We start from the raw sequence: 21103 nt of genomic DNA on the forward strand, positions 1-21103 counted from the left end.
AGCAGAATACATGCAAGGAGTACCAAACTTGGGCACTTTGTAGTAAAACTGCTGAAAGTATCCAGAGAATTAATGACCCTTCATATTCAAAAGAACAGTGATAAAACTGTCATCTGACTTCTTAACAGAAATAATGGAGGTCAAAAAAACAGAGGAATGAAATCTTTAAAGTGCTTAAAAAAATAATTGTTTATCAATCTAAAATTCTATTCCCAATGAAAATGTTGTTCCAAAGTAAATGAGACATAAAGAGATTTCCAGAAAAATAACTGAAACAACTTATTACATGTAGACTGTCACTGATGGATACAGCCACATTAATATTGACTATATAAAACAATAATGTCTTTTGGGGTTTTAACTATATATAAATTTAAAATGTATGATAATTGTAACACAAAAGGTGGGATCAGTGTAAATGGAAATGAAATATACTAAGGTCCCAGCATTGTCTGGGAAATACAGTTACTAATGTTTTATTAGACTAAAATAAGTCAATGATGCTTCTCTTGTATAACCAATAAAAGAACACTAAATGAATGTATACCTAAGAGAAAAACAGAATAAAAAGTTACTAGATTAATCCAAAAGAAGGAAAGAAGAGAAAAAGAACATATAACAGATGAGACAGAAACAATAATAACATAATAGGTAGAACCAAATTTTATTTAAAAAATAATTAAAACACAATCATTGTCAGATTGATTTGTTTTTAATCCAACCATGTACTGCTTATGAAAGACACACCGTAAATGTAAAGACCCAGAATGACTGGAAGTAAAAGAATGGAAAACATATGTCATATAAACACCAAACAAAATATACATGGTATAATATATAATATATATTAATAGTAATATACAGTAGACCTGAATACAAGAATGACTAGAAATAAGAATATTTCATAATTATAAAGGGGCCATTTTTTTAAGATTGTTTTAAGTAATCTAACCTCGACACGGGGCTCAAACCCATAACCCCAAGATCAAGAGTCTCACGCTTCACCGATAACCAGCCACACACCCTAAAAGGGTCATTCTGTCAGCAAAATGTAAGGGCTGTAAGTTTGTACGTGTCTAGTAATACAGCTTCAAAAATTTTTTTTTCAAGTTCATGCACATCTTTTGCCAAAATAGATCATATGATGGGCCATAGAGAAAGCCTCAACAAATTCAATCCAGAATATGTTATCTAACCACAGTAGAATTAAGTAAGAAATAGATTATAGAAAAGTAGCTAGTAAACTCCCCACAAAATACATTTCCAAATAACCCTTTGAATCAAAAAGAAAGCACTATGGAATTAGAACATATTTGCAACAGAATGATAATGAAAATATAGTATATCTAAATATATTTGAATCTTCGAAAGCTATATTTGATAGGAAATTTGTAGGTATAAATGCATGTATTAGAAAAGAAAAAGTCAAAAATCAGTGATTTAAATATCCATCTCAAGAAAATGGGAAAAGAACAGCAAATTAAACCCAAAGTAAATAGAAAAAAAATTGTGAAATGTAGAAATTAATGAAATAGAAAGCAAATGCACAATAGGAAATATCAACAAAGCCAAGTTTGTTCTTTAAAAAATCAGTAAGATGCACAGACCTTTATCAATACTGATCAAGAAAAAAAGAGAACACAGTATTAGGAACGAAAAAGAAGACATTTCTCTACAAATTTTACAGATGTTAAAATGGTAAGAGATATTATAAACAACTTTATGCAAACAGAGTTAAATTTTAGGTGAAATGGTAAACATACTTTACCAAAATTGGCACATTGAAGAAATGGAATATATGAATACTGTCTGTTAAAAATGTTGAGTCCATTCTTTAAATTTTGTTTGCAAAGAAAACCATACCTAGGTGACTTTACTGGTGAAATCTGATAAATGTTTAAAGAACAAATAACTCCAGTCCTACTCAAAATAGAATCCAACTTGTTTTCTGAAATCAGCAAAGCCATGATGCCAAAACCCAACCATGACATTTGGAGAGAAGATATTTACACGCCAGTCTTTCATGAACCAAGTAATACATTTGTATTACTTGGGAATGTAGAAAGTCCAAAAGAATCTACAAATTATTAGAATTAATAAATGAATTTAGCAAGGCTACTTGATGCAAGGTCAAAATACAAAATTTATATACAAGCAACAAAAATTTAGAAAATGAAATTTATAAAAACAGTACCATTTACAGTTGAATCAAAAAAAATCGAACTTAAGTCTTGCAAGACCTTTTGACAGAGACTTTGACAGAAATTAAGAGCTAATAATCTGTAGTCACATTGGGAAACTCAGTACTGTGAAGATTAACTCCTTCCCAAATTGTTTTATAGCTTAAGTAGAATCCTAAAAAAATGCCAGGTATAGGGTAGAAAGAGGGAATGATAAATTGATTTCATTTTTTAAGTTTATTTTGAGAGAGAATGCACGTGCATGAGCGGGGGAGGGGCACAGAAAGAAGGAGAAAGAGATAATCCCAAGCAGGCTGTACAATGCCAGCACGGAGCCTGACACGTGTCTCAAACTCAGGAACCACAAGATCATGACCTGAGCCGATATCAAGAGTCAGATCTCAACTGACTGAGCCACCCAGGTACCCCACAAATTGATTTTAAAATCCATATGGACATGAAAAGGACTAAGAGTAGTTAAGAAATCTTAACAAAGCCGGATGACTTTCATTACCAAGTGACAGGGTTTACTATAAAGCTACAGTTATTAGCATATTTGCACAGAGATAGACAAATGGATCTATGGAACAAAATAAAGAATCCAGAAACATTGTACCATATATGTGATTACTTATGACAGCAAAGGCACTGCAGTACAGTAGGGAAAGAATGGATTTTTCAATCAATAGTGCTGGGTCATGTGGGGAGAAAAAAAATGAATCTTGATTCCTACCTCACAACAAGAATCAATTCCAGTTGGATCATAAATCTAAATGTTAAAGATAAAAGTTTAGAGAAAAACTGAAAACATCCTAACAATCTTGGAATAGGTAAAGATCCAAAAGGGAAGGAGAAGATTGATTAATGGGACTTTATTAAAATTAAGAAATTCTGTTCATCAAATGACACTATTATAAGAGTGAACAAACAAGTCACAGAGTGAGAAGACAGACTTGTAATCCATGTATCCAGTAAAGGACTTGTGGCACTCTTTAAAATCAGTAAGAGAAAAAAAGACCATCAAATTTCAAAAAGGACAAAATACTTGAAAGGTGCTCCACAAAAGAAATGATCCAAAGACCAATATGCATCCATTAATTGTTAATCATTGAATAAATTCAAATCAAAACCATAGTGAGATACCACTGCATACCTATGAAATGGCTAAAATTTTAAAAGACTGACAATGTCAAGTATTGTTGCTGTGGAACAACTGAAACTCATGCTACTGGTAGATGTGTATGTAAATCATTATAACTATTTTGGAAGTCACTTTGGCTGTATATTCTAAAAGTAAACATACATATATCCTCTAATCTAGCTATGCCTGGTGCATACCCAACAAAAATCTATACATACATTCACCAAAGGCAAGAATGAACAAGGGTATTCATAGTAGTATTATTAATAGCCTTAATAGCAGAAAGAGTGAATAAATTATTCTTGTAACAACATGGATGATTATCAAGCATATTGCTGAACAAAAGAAGCCAGACAAAGATTAATATATAGTGTATGGATTAAGTTCAAGAATGAACAAAACAAATTTATGGTGTTAGAACTCACACTAGTTACTTTTATGGGGATAGAGAATGGGAGGGGTTACAAGGCAAGTGAAAGTCATACTTTTCACAAGGTATGCACTTACAATTTGTATCATTTAGTTTACTTAACCTCTTCCAAATGATTTTAAAGGTTATGTTATTTTTCTAGACACCCCACACACTATTTACACCTACCACTCCATCAAAAGGGTTCTTGCCAGATCACTAGTAACTTCCATGTTGCCAAAAAACAGACATTTTTCACATTCTCATGTTACCTCTCAGCAACATTTGGGTTTATCTTTTTTTCTTCAAGTACTCTGACCCATTCACTCCTGGTTTTCTGACTGCCTCTGTTCATGTCTTCTGGGACACCGTAGCGAACTCCTCTGTTCATCTTCTAATTAAGGAGTTCCTCGGGACTCAGTACTCTTATTCTACCATCTCTCCCCAGGATATCTCTTACATTCTTGACTTAAAATACCAGCTACCATATGTGCTGAAAATTCCTAAATTCCTATCTCCAGTCCAGACTTCTGAGCTCTAGGGTCTCGTAGCCAGCTTCCAACTTGATATTTATCTCAACAGCATCTTACAGTGAACATATTCAGTGTTAAGCTCTTGTTCCTTCTGTATTTCTACATCTTTGGTCTTCCTGATGTCTAGAAATCTGAACTCTAAAAATATTTACTAACTTCCTAATTAAACATCTTGTATCATTCTTAAGACCTTTCATTACCATGCATATGTGCACGCATGAACATACACAAACACACGCCCATCCAGACCACTACTAGATTATATTGATTTTGCTTCCTAAATAGATCTTGAATTCACCCTCTGTGCTACATCTCCACTCCCAGCACCCTATTTCAAGCCACCATCGTTTTGTGGTAGACTATTGCAATAGCTTACAACTAGTCTTTTTTTTTTTTTTTTAATATTTATTTATTTATTTGGGGAGGAGGGTAGCAGACAGGGAATCCCAAGCAGGCTCCACATTCAGCACAGAGCTCAATGCAGGGCTTGATCCCACGACCATGAGATCATGACCTGAGCCAAAATCAAGAGTCGGACACTCAACCAACTGAGCCACCCAGGCGCACCACCAATGGATCCTTCTAGATCCATTCTTACTACCCGTTAGTCCATTCTTCACACAGAACTTAGAATGATCCTTTCAAAAGTATAAATATATCATGTCTTTCCTTAAAATTCTTTCTAGGTTTGCTCTTATGCTTTGGAGAAAACCCAAATCTTTAACATAACCCCACGTCTCTGCAGAATTTAGTTTTTGCCTCTCTCTTTACTGCTCTCCTTTCCTATAATTTTCTGCAGCCTTCTCTCACTTCCTCCAAAGCACCAAGTTCTTTCTCACCTCAAGGCCTGATAAAGCTAGTTATTCAGCATGGAATGTACCTATTTAACATTCCACTCCCCCTCCTTGGAGAAGTGCCCTGTCTAAATGACAACTCCTATTATTTTATAGTGTGCTGTTTTCCTTCATAGAATTTTTTTATTTTAATTTTTATTTATTGGTCTATTTGTTTGATGTCTTTCACCTCAAACCATCACGTTTGTGGCAACAGAGATTGTTTTGTTCCCTGGTGTAGTCTGGTATCTTAAATAAATGCCCATGTTATGTGTTTAGTAAATATGGTAAATGAGAAAAGATAGCACGCCCCCTTAGGTAAAGTATAGGTCAGGAACCATTTCATATGTGTGCCTATACCCTGGGAGCATGAAGGGGTTACTTGTTCCCTTTGGTTTAGTCCTTTATTTCTTCAGAATTGCTCTCTGAGAAAGGCACCGTGTAATCATTGTATTGCCTGGAGACCATTTTTGATGGTAAGTCGGTCTTCTCGGTGATGTATATTTTATGTGGTAAGCTGAACTGTCAGTTGTGGGCAGATTTTATTTAAGCCCCCAAAGAGGACTATGTCTGCCCACATTTCTTAGGTTAAAGCTCTTAAAAACTAGAGGTAAAGTGTTCTCAGTGGCAATCTTGACTAAGTAATTTTTTTTTCTTGTAATTCCTTTTTTTTTTTTTCTTGTAATTCTTAGGGCACTAAAAAGGAAAGGTGGTCTAACTGCATTTGCTTACTGCTGAGATTGACAATATTGTTTGTGTAAAGATTATTAGCTGCTTTGGTCGTATAAATATGTCAGAATGCCACCACAATAAGTATATGACACGCCTTTTAATCACAAGGCAAAAACAACTACATTTCATAATACTTATGTCTTCATATATGTTTTATAAGCTATACAGACCTATCATGATTTAGTATTACAGAATATTCTTTATTTTCTTAAAAGCTTGTGTTTGTTTTCTTCATCTTAGACTTACTTTTTAATTAAAATTTTTATGGTTTCTAAGCTAATTTCAATAAAATAAGATGCCAAATTGTATATTGGGTAGAAAATGGTAAGTCCAACAATTTGAAGCAGTGTTCAGGCCACTAACATGAAAAAAAAATTCCTGTTTACTACCAATTTTAGGCCAGATAAATTTCATTTCAAGAGGAACAGTTTTAAGGATTTATCATATTTCTTAATGTGCTGTAAATGAGGCATTCTTTATGTCTAAAATCTAAATATTGTACTTAGAATTCTCCCATAAATTGAAAAAAAAAATGCCAAATGTTTATTGTGCCTCTAATTATGTAGGTTCAGGGCTGTGGTGGAGAAAGGGGAATAGAACAGGAATGAGGATTTTGAGTGCTTAGAAAAGTTTCTGACATCATCATCATCATCATTACTCTCCCTTTAGAGAATTAATTGTTAATTTTCTGTTAATGAAATAATTTTTAAACCTTATCTATTTATTGATATTTGCACATTTACCAGACATTCATAGCTATTTTCATATCAATGAAATTAGGACTCATAGGAGTTTTAAAATGTCTGCTCTCAGGTATGACTAATTAACTTTCTGAATTTCACAATCCTCTGGTTGCTACTGCCAGCTTTTTCTTCAGGTTTTTAAAATGTAGATTAGTGACTCTAGAGCTAGTGAAATAATATATTAGAGGAATATTTGAATTTCTTTCTATAGTATTACAGCACTATATAAATGTGGTACATTATGGTTATAGAGGGGGTGGGGAGTTTCAAGTACAGGGAACTCTGCCATATGTAAGAACAGTCTTCTCAAGCTAATTGCCAATTTAGGGAGTGTATTAAATAAACATAATGGTTTTTATGTTTATTTCAAAAAAGGGGAAAGAGCAGCTTTGTTTTGCCAGAAAGACAATGTCAGCTGCTACCCATTTATTTCCTAGCAAAACAAACTACTTGGAAAATTCTAATTGGCATGTTTCTTCTCCCTGGCGTTTAATTAAAATCTTTCTCTAGCAATACGTGATACTGAGGATAGTGTACAGATTCATTTATTGTACCAAGAAAGACTTGGGCCAACCATATCTTCATAGCTTTCAGGCATCACTAATTATGTGTCTTCTCTGATTTGTTTAACACTATCATTGGTAAGGAGTAGCGTAAATACATTGTTTACAATTTTCCCTATTATGCCTATGTCACCATTTCTAGAGTTGTAGTCATTTCTGCAAAGAGTTTAATGTTTTTTTTAGATAAGTAAAACTTTATCACACTAGAAATTACAACTCAATTTTTGTGTGCAGCTTAATGTCTGTGATGTAATAAAATAATCCTGGTGCGTAGGATTGGAACTGATCTCTATTTGCATCCTACCTTAGAGTGCTAACCTATAGATGAATATTGCTGCTCCAAGGGAGTGGAAGACTAAGGATGAATTGATGTAATTGCATCTTTATTATTAAAAAATAGAAAATGCTTAGCCAGTAGTAAAGCAACCATTTTTATATATCAAGGACACCATCTTGTTAGTCAACAGTTGATATCATCTGATAGGAGGCTTGAGTTCAAAGATTTGAAATTCAAAATGCTGTTTTTCAAATAGATTAAGTGGATTTAAATTCAGTGGTTTATCATTTTTTGAGTATAGTATAATGATTGTGAGAGCTTTTTTCCTCCTAAGCACTTACATTGTTAATTAAATCATTTCCTTTTTTTTTTTTTTTCTTCCAAACTGTTCCTTAAGCATGTGTTTAACCTGGTGTGTTCAACTCTTAGCTGAGCTTCATGTTTAATTGTTTCAGTACTTAATAAGTATGCATGATAAAAAAATAAATTGTAGCTACAGATCTGAACTTACTTTGCTATGACCTGTAATAGTCTGCTCTACATTCTGCTCTTTGTCTTTCAAGGAAATCACATCACCCAAAACTTATAACCTACTTTACTACAATAGTGCTGCCATGTTTTGGGAGCCTAGAAGGCAGATTGAAATTTAACTGGCATCAAGGGATCTCAGTTGGTTTAACAGCTTCTCCTACCTTACTTGGCAGTGCGTGTATAATAATATTGAATGGCATTCACTGTCAAGAGATTTTGGATTTGATAGTAATAGAAATGTATTGCAGGAAAGAACATAGATACTGTGGTTGAAAGGTTATGGGAGAGAGGCACCTCGGTGACTCAGTTGGTTAAGCATCGGACTCTTGATTTCAGGTCAGGTCATGATCTCACAGTTCATGGGTTCAAGCCCTGTGTTGGGCTGTGCGCTGACAGCACAGAGCCTGCTTGGGATTCTCTCTCTGCCTCTCCCCTGCTTACGCACAGTCTCTCCCTCTCCCTCAAAAATAAATAAACTTAAAAATAAATAAACAGTTATGGGAGAGACTAGAAATTAGTCTGGTAACTTGTTAATTTGAAGAGCTAATTTAAACATGTGTTTAAATATGTATGATACTGTGGAAAATAATCTCCCAGTTCAAAAATTAAGAGTAAACTCCATCATAAATAGAACTAAAGGTATATATGAAGCATTAAATCTTATGATACTCATTTATTTTATCTTTTCATAATTGTGTTTCTTTCATGGACATAAGCTATTTGATATAGTTTATTGTTCTTTTATTTACTAAGAAGGTCAAGGCTGAACTTTTTACTGAGTATTTACCAGCTCCATGTAACAGTCTTATTGGCAAACCAGATGCATCTTACACCCTAGAGGGTAAATTTGTGAGATATTACCTGTGACTACAAATAGAGGGTACTAAAGATGTGATTTCAGTGTAGGGAAGATATAGTTGTTTTTAATGTTGTTTTAATTTAAACTTTTTGTGTTCTATTTCATATAAACATGTCAAGGTTCCTTCTCCTGATCTCAAAACTGGCTTAAAGTGATCATTCGCTATTACGGAGCCAAATGTTATTGCTTATTCTAATGATAAAATAATGTATTCGTATTGTAAAAAATTTGAAATTTAAACACTCAAAACAAACATAACTTTTATACTTAGAGAGAAATTTAAAAAGAAAATAGTAAAAAAAAAAAACACTTGAAGACAGTGGGTAGCCTCTTGAATAATTTTAAACAAGGCGTGATATGCATGATTAGACTTGTATTCTAGAATGATCACTGGCAGCTGTATGGAAACAGATTGGTGGCAGGAAGGACAGGTAGGAGGCTGTTGGTGTACTCAGGCCAAGAAAACTAAAGGCTCTAACTGGGGCATAATAATAGGAACACAGAAGAGAGGACAGAATCAGCTGGGCTTGGTAAGAGATTCAGTGTGGTGGGAAGAGCAGGGGAAATGGCTGAAAAGGACTCCAGGTTTTTTGCTTTAGTGACAGAGTGGAGTACTCTCAACTGACATGGAGAACATGGGGGCTGGAATAGATTTTGGGGAAAAGATGATGGATTCAGTTTTATAGCTATTAAGTGTAAATTGCCTATAGCACATGAAAGGAAGATCCCTGATAATAGAGTTTAAGTGCCAAGCGTTAGATGAATAAAAAGTCAATACCTCCAGAGGAGTTCAGAAAAGTCTGAGAGTTGGATGTCAAATGCTAAACTCACTTGGCTATCCTAGCACATTTAGTTTTCTCCTTTGTAAATCAGTGCATCATTGAGCAGTGTGCAGTTTAAGCGTTCAGTTCATTGTTGCTGATGAGAATCTTCACTTGTGTGTAGGATTTCCCTGGTTCAGTCTGATAGATGACCTTCACTGTCTTCAGGCATTTAATCCATCCATATTTCTGTGCCAGATCCATAAAAACATCAGTTTCATGGCACCTTTGGTCTCGGAGAGCACAGCCATGCAAGATTTTTTCTCTCAGATTCCAGTAAAGCATTATTGGCGCACCTGGGTGGCTCAGTTGGTTGGGCGTCCCAACTTTGGCTCAGGTCATGATCTCGGAGTTTGTGGATTCAAGCCCTGCGTAGGGCTCTGTGCTGACAGCTTGGTGCCTGGAGCCTGCTTCGGATTCTGTGTCTCCCTCTTTCTCTGCCCCTCCTCCACTCATGCTCTGTCTCTCTCTCTCTCTCTCTCTCTCTCTCTCTCTCAAAAATAAATAAACATTAAAACATTTAAAAAACAAATAATAAAGCATTACTGTTGGTAGATTTTCCTTCTTGTTCTTACTTTATATTCTGCCTCAAAACTTCCCCAGAGTCATGAAATGAATATATTTTATTTTGCATAATTCATGTTGCAGATGATCTGTAGATAATCTTAAATCTGTCTTGATTAGTCTGTGAAATAAAGGACAAAATGGTAAGACTATGAGATTGTAGCTGTATAAAAGGGCAATCACAGATATGAAATGATAATACAAGCAAACTTTTAGTGTTGACTTTTTAATTTTTTTAATGCAGTTCCTTTTTTTTGGTTTTTAATATTTATATATTTTGAGAGAGAGAGTGCACACACAAGCTGGGTAAAGGCAGAGAGAGAGGGGGAGAGAGAGAATCCCAAGCAGACTCTGCACAGTCAGCGCAGAACCCAACACAGGGCTCGAACCCACAAACTGTGAGACCATGACCTGAGCCGAAACCAAGGGTCAGATGCTCAACTGGCTGAGCTACCCAGGTGCCCTGTGTTTGGCTTTTTGAACAGAATGCCTGAGTACTACCAGAACATACGTTATCTTGAGTGTGAAAAAATCTCATTCTTGTTTTATATTTATCTCCTGAACTTTATAGACTTTTAATGTAGAGACATTAAAATACACAATTCCATGAATGCTTCAATTGGCTCTTTGAGGTTAGAGAAACACTTTTATGTTTGTTCATGAAGTCTGCTCTGATTCATCGCTTTAGACATAACCAGTGCTTTCTATATATTCGTCCTTATTTGGTATGTACTGGCCAAAATAATCACCCCTGACTTGACTTATTTTTTATCTAAGAAATACACTTCTCATCGTCCCTGCCTAAACATTTGGTGGTAGACATTCTCCAAATCCAAGTGAGTTAGGTATCTTTCATAAGGAACTGTGGTATTCTAATGTGTTAATCATTGAGAGATGTTCCTTCCTGCTCTCATAAGCATACAGATGTGACCAGCTATATACTGTAAATTTTGACCTACATTTAAAATTCATATTTTGATTAAAGATCTACAAGCTAGTAATCAACTCAGGTTGAAGCTTAACTTTAAAATACTTTGGTTGAAAGAGTAGAGTTCAACAGAGATGCTGAGAAAGCAAATGAAAGAAATATGGACTAATAAAAATACAGAATTCTAGAATTTTTAGAGCTGAAAGGAATCTCAGCAGGCATCAGAGAGTATTGGGATAACTGAAGGAATATGATTTAGAAGAGGGAGCAAGAACACTTGTTCTATTTTTCCCCAAAGGAGTAGAATGAGAACCCAAGGGCAGGAGCTCCTTAGGAATAGATTTGGAGTTCATCAGGAAGAAAATCCTAATGGTCAGAGCCTTTCAGACATTCTCAAGAGAAGCATTCAGGTTGGGACCTGAACCTTGGATGTGTAGTTAGACCTGATGATCTTTGTGGGAACTGTCAGTCCTGGAATTCTTACCTAAACGAATGCTTCCTTTTTTTCTTCTAACTTTAAAACAGTAAAGTGCACAAATGTTAAATGAACAAGTCAACAAATCTGTACATATATAGGCACCAGTGAATATTTCCAGCACTTCAGAAGGCTCTCCTGTCAGTACCCTCTTTCCCCCTACCCTAGATAACCGCTATGCTGATTTGTGCCCCAAAGAGTAATTTTATCTGTACTTGAACATCACATAAGTGGATTCACAGAATATTTACTCTCTGGGTCCGGTTTCTTTTGACATCCTTTTGTCTGTGAGGTTCATTTATGTTGCATGTAGCAGTAGTTCAATCTGTGCAGATGTTGTGCCGATCTCGTTGTGGAAATATACCATAATGTATCCTTGCCACTGTTGGTGGAAATGGGTTGGTTCCATTTTGAGCCTGTTTTTAATAATGGGACTATGCACATTCTTATACATGTCTTTTGATGAACATTAGTACTCCTTTCTCTAGAATATATTACTAGGAATGCAATTGCTCGTTCATAGGATAGGTTAATTTTAGCAGTTACTGCCAGTTTTCCAGAGTGATTGTGCACATTTAAATTCCCACCAGCAACATAGGAGAATTTCATTTCCTCCTCATGCTTATCAACACTGTGTATTGTCAGTCTTTTATTTTAGCCATTTTGGTGAATAAGCTGTAGTATTTCTTTTTCTACGGTTATTGATCATTTAGATGGGCTCTTTTATGAAGTACTGCTTTATTTTGTATCCCCTTTTTTAAAAAATGGATCATTTCTCTTCACCTTACTGATTTGTAGGAGTTCTTTATACATTCTGAATATGAGTCTTTAGGGGATGTACATGTTACAAATATTATTTCTGTCTGTGGCTTACTTTCTTACTTTTAATACGATCTTTGCTGAACAGATGTTCTTAATTTTGGTGAACTCCAGTTTATCATTTTTCTCTTCTCTGGTGAGTGCCTTTTGCTTCCTCTTTAAAAAGTTTTTGCCTAGGGGCGCCTGAGTGGCTCAGTTGATTAAGTGGTTAAATGTCCGACTTCGGTTCAGGTCATGGGTTCATGGGTTCAACCCCCACATCGGGCTCTGTGCTGACAGCTCAGAGCCTGGAGCCTGCTTCAGATTCTGTGTCTCCCTCTCTCTCTCTGCCCCTCCCCCACTCATGTTCTGTCTCTCTCTGTCTCTCAAAAATAAATAAACGTTAAACAAAAAAAAATTTTTAAATAAATAAAAATAAAGTCTTTGCCTAGCCCAAGATTATGAAGACATTTTGACCAATAATTCTTAAATTCTGATACTAAGTTAGATAATGGTAAACTTTCATTGGTTCACACATCAAAACAAAAAAAAAAGAAATGCACAGAATTGTTTTATTTTCTCCCATAATTTAATTCTTTTTTAAAAAAGTTTTCTTTATTTATTTTTGAGAGAGAGAGACAGAGAGTGAGTGGGGGAGGGGTAGAGAGAGAATCCCAAGCAGGCTCTACGCTGTCAGCACGGAGCCCGATGTGGGGCTCGAACTCACACTGTGAGATCATGACCTGAGCTGAAACTAAGAGTCAGACTCAGCTGACTGAGCCACCCAGGCGCCCCTCCCATAACCTAATTCTTAAACTTTCAGCATTAGCTGTGAATAAGTAGATAATTATGATACCAAATCTGAAATTTAGTATCAGGATAGACTTAGTTACTGCTTTGGTAACAACACCACTATGGAATCTCAGTGGCTTTTTTCCTCACTCATGCTACTTGTCCAAAGTGGGTTAACAGGGCTACACTATTTTTGGTCAGTTAGGCAAGGATGATGACAGAAACTCCATTGAAATATATGAGTTGACTCTCTCAGTTCCATGGCGTAATCTTACTCTATTCCTGAAAGGAGAACTAAAAATATTTGTAAATAGCTATAATGACTGTCACGGTTAATTTGGTTATATTACTTATCCTCTGTGTGAATCAGTTTGTTCACTATAAAACAGAGGCTAATGGTAGTATCTGCCTCATATGGTAGTTGTGAGGATTAAATGGGATAATACATGTAAAACCCTTAGAATAGTGCTGTTACTTAGTAAATAATACAAATGCTTGCCACTATTACTGCTATCATTTTAGGCTCTTACCGTGTGATAGATACCATACTACTTGCTTTACATGGATTAATTCTTCAAATAACTTCCGTAGTAGGCACTATTATTATCCTCATTTACAGGTGAAAGAACAGGTTCAGAGATACTAACTTGCCCAATTTCCATAGCTAAAAAATAAAAGATGGGATCTGAATCCAGACAGTCTGATAATAGAGCCTTCAGTATTAACCATGACTCACTTCCAGATAGCAAATAAATACTAACAGAAGAATTCAGAAATGCATACTGTGCTTAAAGAACTTTGTTTATGTACATGTATGTTCATGGTTATGATTTTTCTTTTTTTTTTTTATTTTAGAGAAAGAGCATGAAAGCAGGGGAGGGAGGGGGAGAGAGAGAGAGAGAGAGAGAGAGAGAGAGAGAGAGAGAGAGAGAATGTTGAGCAGGCTCCATGCCCAGTGCAGAACCCAACACAAGACTTGGTTGCACAACCCTGGGATCATGACCTGAGCTGAAATCAAGAGTCGGGGGCGCCTGGGTGGCTCAGTTGGTTGAGTGTCCAACTTCGGCTCAGGTCATGATCTCATAGCTCGTGAGTTCGAGCCCCGCAACGGGCTCTGTGCTGACATTTCAGAGCCTGAAGCCTGCTTCAGATTCTGTGTCTCCCTCTCTGTCTGCCCTACCCCTGCTTGTGCCCTGTCTCTCAAAAGTGAATAAATGTTAAAAAATTTAAAAAAAAAAAAATGAAATCAAGAGTTGGATGCCCACTGACTGGGCCACCCAGGTGCCCCCATGGTTATGGTTTGATTTTGTAATGTATGTAAATTATTATAAATTTATGTACATTATAAGTTATAGAATTATATTTATAATATATATTTATATAAATTTATTATATAAAGAAATAAATATTGGATTTTTAATATATTCCTATAGAATTGTTTTTAGTTCTGTCACTTAGTTTAATGTATTCTTTCATGGTGTTCAGTCATGGTGTGGCACCTAAACAAATTTAGAATTGATTTTGTCCTTCATTAGCAAATGAAGAAACTTGGGCCAGATCAGTTTAATGGTCCCAGAAGACACAGCTAGTTGGTGGCATGGCCTGAACTCAGAACCAGACTCCCTGACTCTGCAGCTCTTTCTGTTGCCTCAGGTTGCCCTGCTAAGTAGTTCATACAGCACATAATTCTTTCTCAAAAATTTGAAGTCCTTCGGTTCCGCCACTAAAATTGTGAGTGAATTTGTTGTAGAATTTCCTCATAGTTCACATTGGTACATCTTGATTTTAAGTTACCAATTTTTTCTTTTAAATATGCTAATGTTACTAAACACCCAGAGCCAAATTAGATATTTCAAGAGACTTTGTAATAAGAATAAATGCCTCCAGAGAAGATGCTTCAGTGGAAAAACACTGTAATGATGAGCTTTTTCATCTAACCAGATTTGGAGTCAAATTTCTGAAGGGAAAGAAATGACAGTGGAATTGGAGATGGAGTAAATATATTCTGTTTGAAGTATATCTGAAGATATATTAGCAAGAAGTAAAATGATAACTTATTTATAAAAAGCTTGTTACTTTTTCTACCAGTGACATAAGAATATACATTTATCAACCAAAGATGTATTGTAATGTTCAGAATTAAACCTTTTAGGGAGATGCCAAGCCATATTAAACTCATGGTCATGGATTGTTTTCCCATAATTAAATGAGATTTTTGTATGATAATTGCAGTGTGTTGTCATATAATTTTATCTGGAAAATTAACAGAGTATAAATTGAGTAAACCATACACTTCTAGACAATAGCAGGATTTGTCATTATATTGCTGTATGGTAGAGAAGAAAGAGGAAGTCACAACACTTCTTTTTCTCAGTATCAAAATCTCTCTGTTATCTCTCAGGAAAGCAAACCTAATCTGTGCTATGTGGTATTGCACTCATAAGGAAATATATTACTATTTTAAGAGTACAAGATGCTTCCCCTGGTCTCCTGTAGTTTCAAACATTCATGTGTTAAGATAAACAGTTTCATAAAATTGAATGCAGAATTTAAATGAATTTTTTAATATAAAACACAAAGTTCATAAACTATACCCTCATACGTTTCCTGCTAGACATATTTACTCTTCTCTGCCCTGTAGGGCTAATTCTGATTTGAGAAAGAGAGAAAATGAATATATCACTAGAAATTCTCTCTAAGACTCCTTTCAGCAGTAAGCTGTTCACTCCTCTAATGGGGTATTTTTCTGGAGAGGGGGGTGGAGAGAATCTGGTCAAAGAGAATTTTAGCTTTATGTGTAGTCAAATGTTAGAAAAGAAAGCATATTCATATATTGTGTGTCAGATTAAAATTTAAGTTTAAAAAGCCTGTGATTCTTGGGGGTGCCTGGGTGGCTCAGTCGGTCAAGCAACCGACTTGATTTTGGCTCAGGTCCTGATCCCAGGGTCGTGGAATTGAGCCCTGCATTGGGCTCAACACTGAGCGTGGAGCCTGCTTAAGATTCTTTCTCTCTCTCTCTCTGTCTCTTAAAAAAAGAAAAAAGTCTAGGATTCTTGATGGCATTTCCTCTTTTTAAAGTAACATAACCATCAAGGCGCCTGTGTGGCCAACTTCTGCTCAGGTCATGATCTCACAGTCGAGCCCTGCATCAAGCTCTCTGCTGTCAGCACAGAGCCTGCCTCACATCCTCTGCCCCCTTTCTCTCTGCCCCTCCCTCTTCTCAAAAATAAAATAAACATTAAAAAAATTTTGTTTAATCATTAAAGAAAATAAAGTAACATGACCATATTACTGGATGTTGGAAAGTTAAAACAAAGTAGAAAGTAATTATTCATAATTCTACCACCCTAACATAATTACTTTGAGTATTTTGGTTTCCTTACAGTCTATTTCTTTTGTATCTGGTCTTCTAATATAATTATAGTCTTGTATAATACTTTCTCATAAATATTTCGTTGACAACTTTGTAACATGATTAGCAAAATAGCTTTCACATTCTTTTTTGGTTTGCAGAGCACATAAAGAAATATTGATCCCCACAATAACTTTTTTTTTTTTTTTTTTTTAGTGTGTATTTATCTTTGAAACAGAGCTTGAGCAGGGCAGGGTCAGAGAGAGAGGAAGACAGGGTATCAGAAGCAGGTTCTGCATTAACAGCAGAGAGCACAGAAAGCCCAATGCAGAGCTCGAACCCATGAACCGTGAGATCATGATGTGAGCTGAAGTGGGGCGCTTAACATACTGAGCCACCCAGGCACCCCTAATATAATTATAGTCTGTATAGTATACTTTCTCGTAAATATTTCATTGAAAACTTTGTAACGTGATTAGCAAAAATAGCTTTCACGTTCTTTTATGGTTTGCAGAGCATGTAAAGAAATATTTATTTGTCCTTTACAACATCTTTTTGAGTTAAGTAGGGAAGGTATCAGCCCCATTTTACATATGAAAGTATTGAAAGCAGATAATCATATAATGCCTCTACTTGGTTGCATAGTGGATTTCTGTTCTTGACAGAAGTAATTTGCACTAACACAAGGAAGTAGATGTATTTAATGCAGAAGGAAGAGCAAAATAAATCGTTGTATACATTCTTACTCCCTGGGACCTAGTCCTGCCTTACTGGACAAGTGAGTCTCGCAACAGCAGTAGGCAACTCTGGAAATACAGATTTTGTCAGATTTTAGTAAATACACTAAACACAAGAATCTTTGAGGTGATTTAATTAGTCTGGTTACTCTTCAGTTAGAGTTACAACTAAAGTGGTGTTAAACCTGTTTTTCTGTTACCTGAAAACAAAGGAAACAAAATCATAAGCTTATAATAACCAGGAAGGTAACATCCATCCACTTGGTCTGAATTGCTTGGGTAGAGTGAGAGCCTAGAGGCCCTGTGTATGAAGGGCAGGCCTTATCATATTGGGTAGGTTACTTAAGGGAAAAATGTTCCTAGGAAACTGGACTTGTAGAGCATGATATATGTCAAATTTGAATTCGGTAGCCATTTGATTTACTGAAGCCCTGAGCATTGTGACAATTTAGGATTTATAAGCAAAATATAGAGGGGCACTTGGATGGGTGGCTCAGTCAGTTTAACCTCTGACTTAAGCTCAGGCCACGATCTCATGGTTTGTGAGTTCGAGCTCCGCGTCAGACTCTGTGCTGACAGCTCAGAGCCTGGAGCCTGCTTCAGATTCTGTGTCTCCCCCTATGCCTGCCTGTCTCTCTCTCTCTCTCTCTCTCTCTCTCTCTCTCTCTCTCTCTCAAAAATCAATAAACATTTTAAAAAATTTTTAAATAAATTTAAAAAATAAAAGCAAAATATATAAATATAATTCTGAGTTTTAAATATTCTCCATTTTAAACTGTTATATTAAGTACATTGCAATTGTGTCATTTGTTTTGTGAGGACAACTGAATTTCATTTTACTGTTCACAGTAGTGAAGACAATATATTACTGCTGGGCCTCCCTGCATCTAAAGTGTTTTTGGTATTTTGTCTTCAACTTTTGGCTGAAGAAAAAATCCCTACTGCCCAAAGCTCTGTTTTTCTTTTAGGAATTCTCCCTAAGAAGAGAATTCTTTATAAGTGAGTTGATTAAAATGAAGAATGCTTTCTTTGATGGAGTCTCTTTCCTTTTATTACACTATCGTTTTTATAAACAGTTCAATTTTCCTTCTCAAAACATGCCATCTTCTAGTATTCATTGGCTTTGAAAGGGTAAAAGATTTGGGAGTTATTGCTTGTAATAGAAAGGAACATTCTTTCCTTCTCTTCTTCACAGTGTTGTTTCACAGCTGCAGGTTTCAGCTGAAGAGAACAGTGTAAAATGTAAGAAAATAGAGGAGCACTGTTCCTTGAACCAGTAAGGACCCTTACCCTAGAACTGTTAACCAGGAAGTTTTTGTTTGGGTCAAAATACTAGGGACCTTTGTTTCTTCTGCTTTCTCATATTTTGCCTTCCTCAGATTCTAGGCTTGAATCATTTTGTTTTAGAGCAAGAAAGGAATCCTATCTACCTCCTTGATAACGAAAGTGGATTCCAAACATGTGAGTACTCTGTTCTTAGTGTTCCTTCTCAGGCATTCACTCAGCTGGTATTTTCTGTTTCCTTCAGATCTCAGATGTGATTTGTGAATTTATTATGATAATTAACAGTTATCTTAGCTCTTCACTCCATCTGTTCATCTGTATCTCTTCCCTATTTTTCTCATACATTTAAATAAATAAATAAATATATATCATATACACATCAGCTACAACCTTTACTTTTTTTTTTTTTTTACTGTTTGTCCATCTGTCCCCCACTACATCATGAACTATAAAAGGACAAGAATTTCCTGTCAAATCTCATTTAGCACTGTGTCTTCAATGTGTGTCATAGTTACATATAATCAACTGTGAAAAGCAGTATTTTTCAGCTTTAAAACTCATTTCAAACTCATTGAAAACTCATTTCCCCTCTTGATAAACATAAAATTCCTCTATTCTAATATACCCTCCATGAGAATCACCCAGAAGTAAGTGAAAAAATATACAAATGTAGCTTCACCAAACAAGAACATTAACTTTCTGTACTTTGTGTACTTAATTGCTTTGGTTTTCCAAATGTAAATTAGGTTATAACATTGTGTATCATTGAAAATGCCTTTTTGTATACCTATGGCCTCCCAGAGGGAGTATGCCCTTTATGGCATTCCCCTTCCCCACCTACGTCCCACCCTCCACCCCCCCCCCCACCTCATGCACACCCACTTTTTACTGTTTCATAGTACCCTGGTGTCCCAGGAAATTGTTTGGCAAAGCACTCTACACAGAGTAATGCCAAGTTTTATTGGGTTACTTTAACTCTTAGTTCCGGTGCTAGGCCAGAAGTTGTCCTACTTGGGCAGTTATCTCCTTGTTTACAAATATAAAAGCAGTGGTTAGGTAGTCTGTGTAGGAAGGGCCACTTGGGACCCGCAGTCACCATGAAAAAGCCAGATAGGTGGACCGTGAACTCAAAAGGCAACACCCTGCTTGTAAAATGACAAATTTTGCTTTGGAAGAGGTGTTTATTTTCCCTGTGTCGCTGCTGTGCTTTACACCAATAATGCAAAACATTGTTTCAAGATGTTTGGGGTCTTCTTTCTCTTCACAACACATTTTGTGTCCTAATGGTAACAATTCTCCATCAGGGTTCCATTGAGGGGAAACAGTTCGTGTACAGTAATCAAACTGTCTAGAAGGAAATCTAAACAGTGCTCAGTTTCTTTTGATGATCTAATACTTCCATATTTTTAAAAGAAAATATCTGACTCAAAAGTTTGTAAAACTTTCACTTCCAAAAATCATAAAGAAGGAAGATTTATGTTTGTTTCTAATTCTGGCCTCGTCTTCCCACTTCTCACTGTTTTGAAAACAGTATCTCTAGACCAAGGACAATAAGACTATAAAATTCTACAAAGCAATTCTACGTACCACTTGACACTAAGCACAATCTTGGTCACACAGTAAAGGTGCTCAACAAATGCTTGTTGTTGAAATATAAACTCTACAAGCATTTGCATTAAATGAGGCTGGATTATTTCTTTGGTGGCCCCCCAAAACACTATACGATATTTAACTTCACAAAAACTACAAGTAGCGTATTGTCAGTATAGCCCGCCCTTTATCATTAAACAAGTTACGAGTCTGCAGTTGAAATATATGCAGGCCACAACTTATAGATTTTATTCCTCATTTCTTTTCAGTTATTTTGAACTGAGAAATTGGTTCTACCTCCAAAAATACGTCAAGAATCTAACCACTTCTCACCACCTCCACTACTACCACTGTGAGCCAAGCCATCATCTTTCAGATGGATTATTGCAGTAGATTTCCAAATGAACTCCTTACTTCCGCCCTTGACCCTCTCCACTCTTCATTCTGTTCTCAAAACAGCAGCCAGAGTGATCCTATAAAAATGTTAGACCCCATATCTACGTGAGGTTTACTCAAACCCTCTAGTGGCTTCTCTGACTAAAAAGCAAGTCCTTACCATGACTTACAAATCCCTCTGGAGTCTGGTACCCAGTCAGCTCTGGATCTCACCTACTATTTTTGTCCCTATGTCAATCCACCACATTTTCCTCCTTCAGTCACTTTCCATTGTACTAGTTGTTCCTCCTGCCTGGACCACTCTGTGCTCACATACATGCATAGCTCTCTGCTTCATCTCCTTCGGGTCTCAGTAAACTCTTTACTGGCCTCTACTTAAAATTCCAAGCACCCTCTTCCCTTGAACTCTTCCTGGCCTCTCTAGGGGCTCTGTTTTTTTCTTAGTACTTATCACTATGTGACATTATTCATTTTACTTTTTTTTTATCTTGTTTTTTGTCTGTCTTTCCCAGTATACTGTGAGATATGTGAGGGCAGGGATTTTTGCCTATTTTGATCTGCACAG

The 21103-nt window shown here is 35.9% G+C and overlaps 1 protein-coding gene across 6 annotated transcripts in view; it reads left to right on the forward strand.

The window, feature by feature from the left end:
- HMG20A (high mobility group 20A) overlaps positions 1–21103 on the forward strand; it is a 68884-nt gene that overhangs the window by 10334 nt on the left and 37447 nt on the right. For 2 of the 6 annotated variants that reach the window (XM_019832023.3, XM_045059001.1), the window contains exon 2: positions 18648–18729. The exons of the other annotated variants lie outside the window; for them this stretch is intronic. The gene's annotated coding sequence lies outside the window, so the exon portion shown is untranslated. The remainder of the gene's footprint in view (positions 1–18647; positions 18730–21103) is intronic. 6 annotated transcript variants of the gene reach the window in all.

This window comes from Felis catus, chromosome B3, assembly GCF_018350175.1.
Source record: "Felis catus isolate Fca126 chromosome B3, F.catus_Fca126_mat1.0, whole genome shotgun sequence".
NCBI lineage: Eukaryota > Metazoa > Chordata > Mammalia > Carnivora > Felidae > Felis > Felis catus.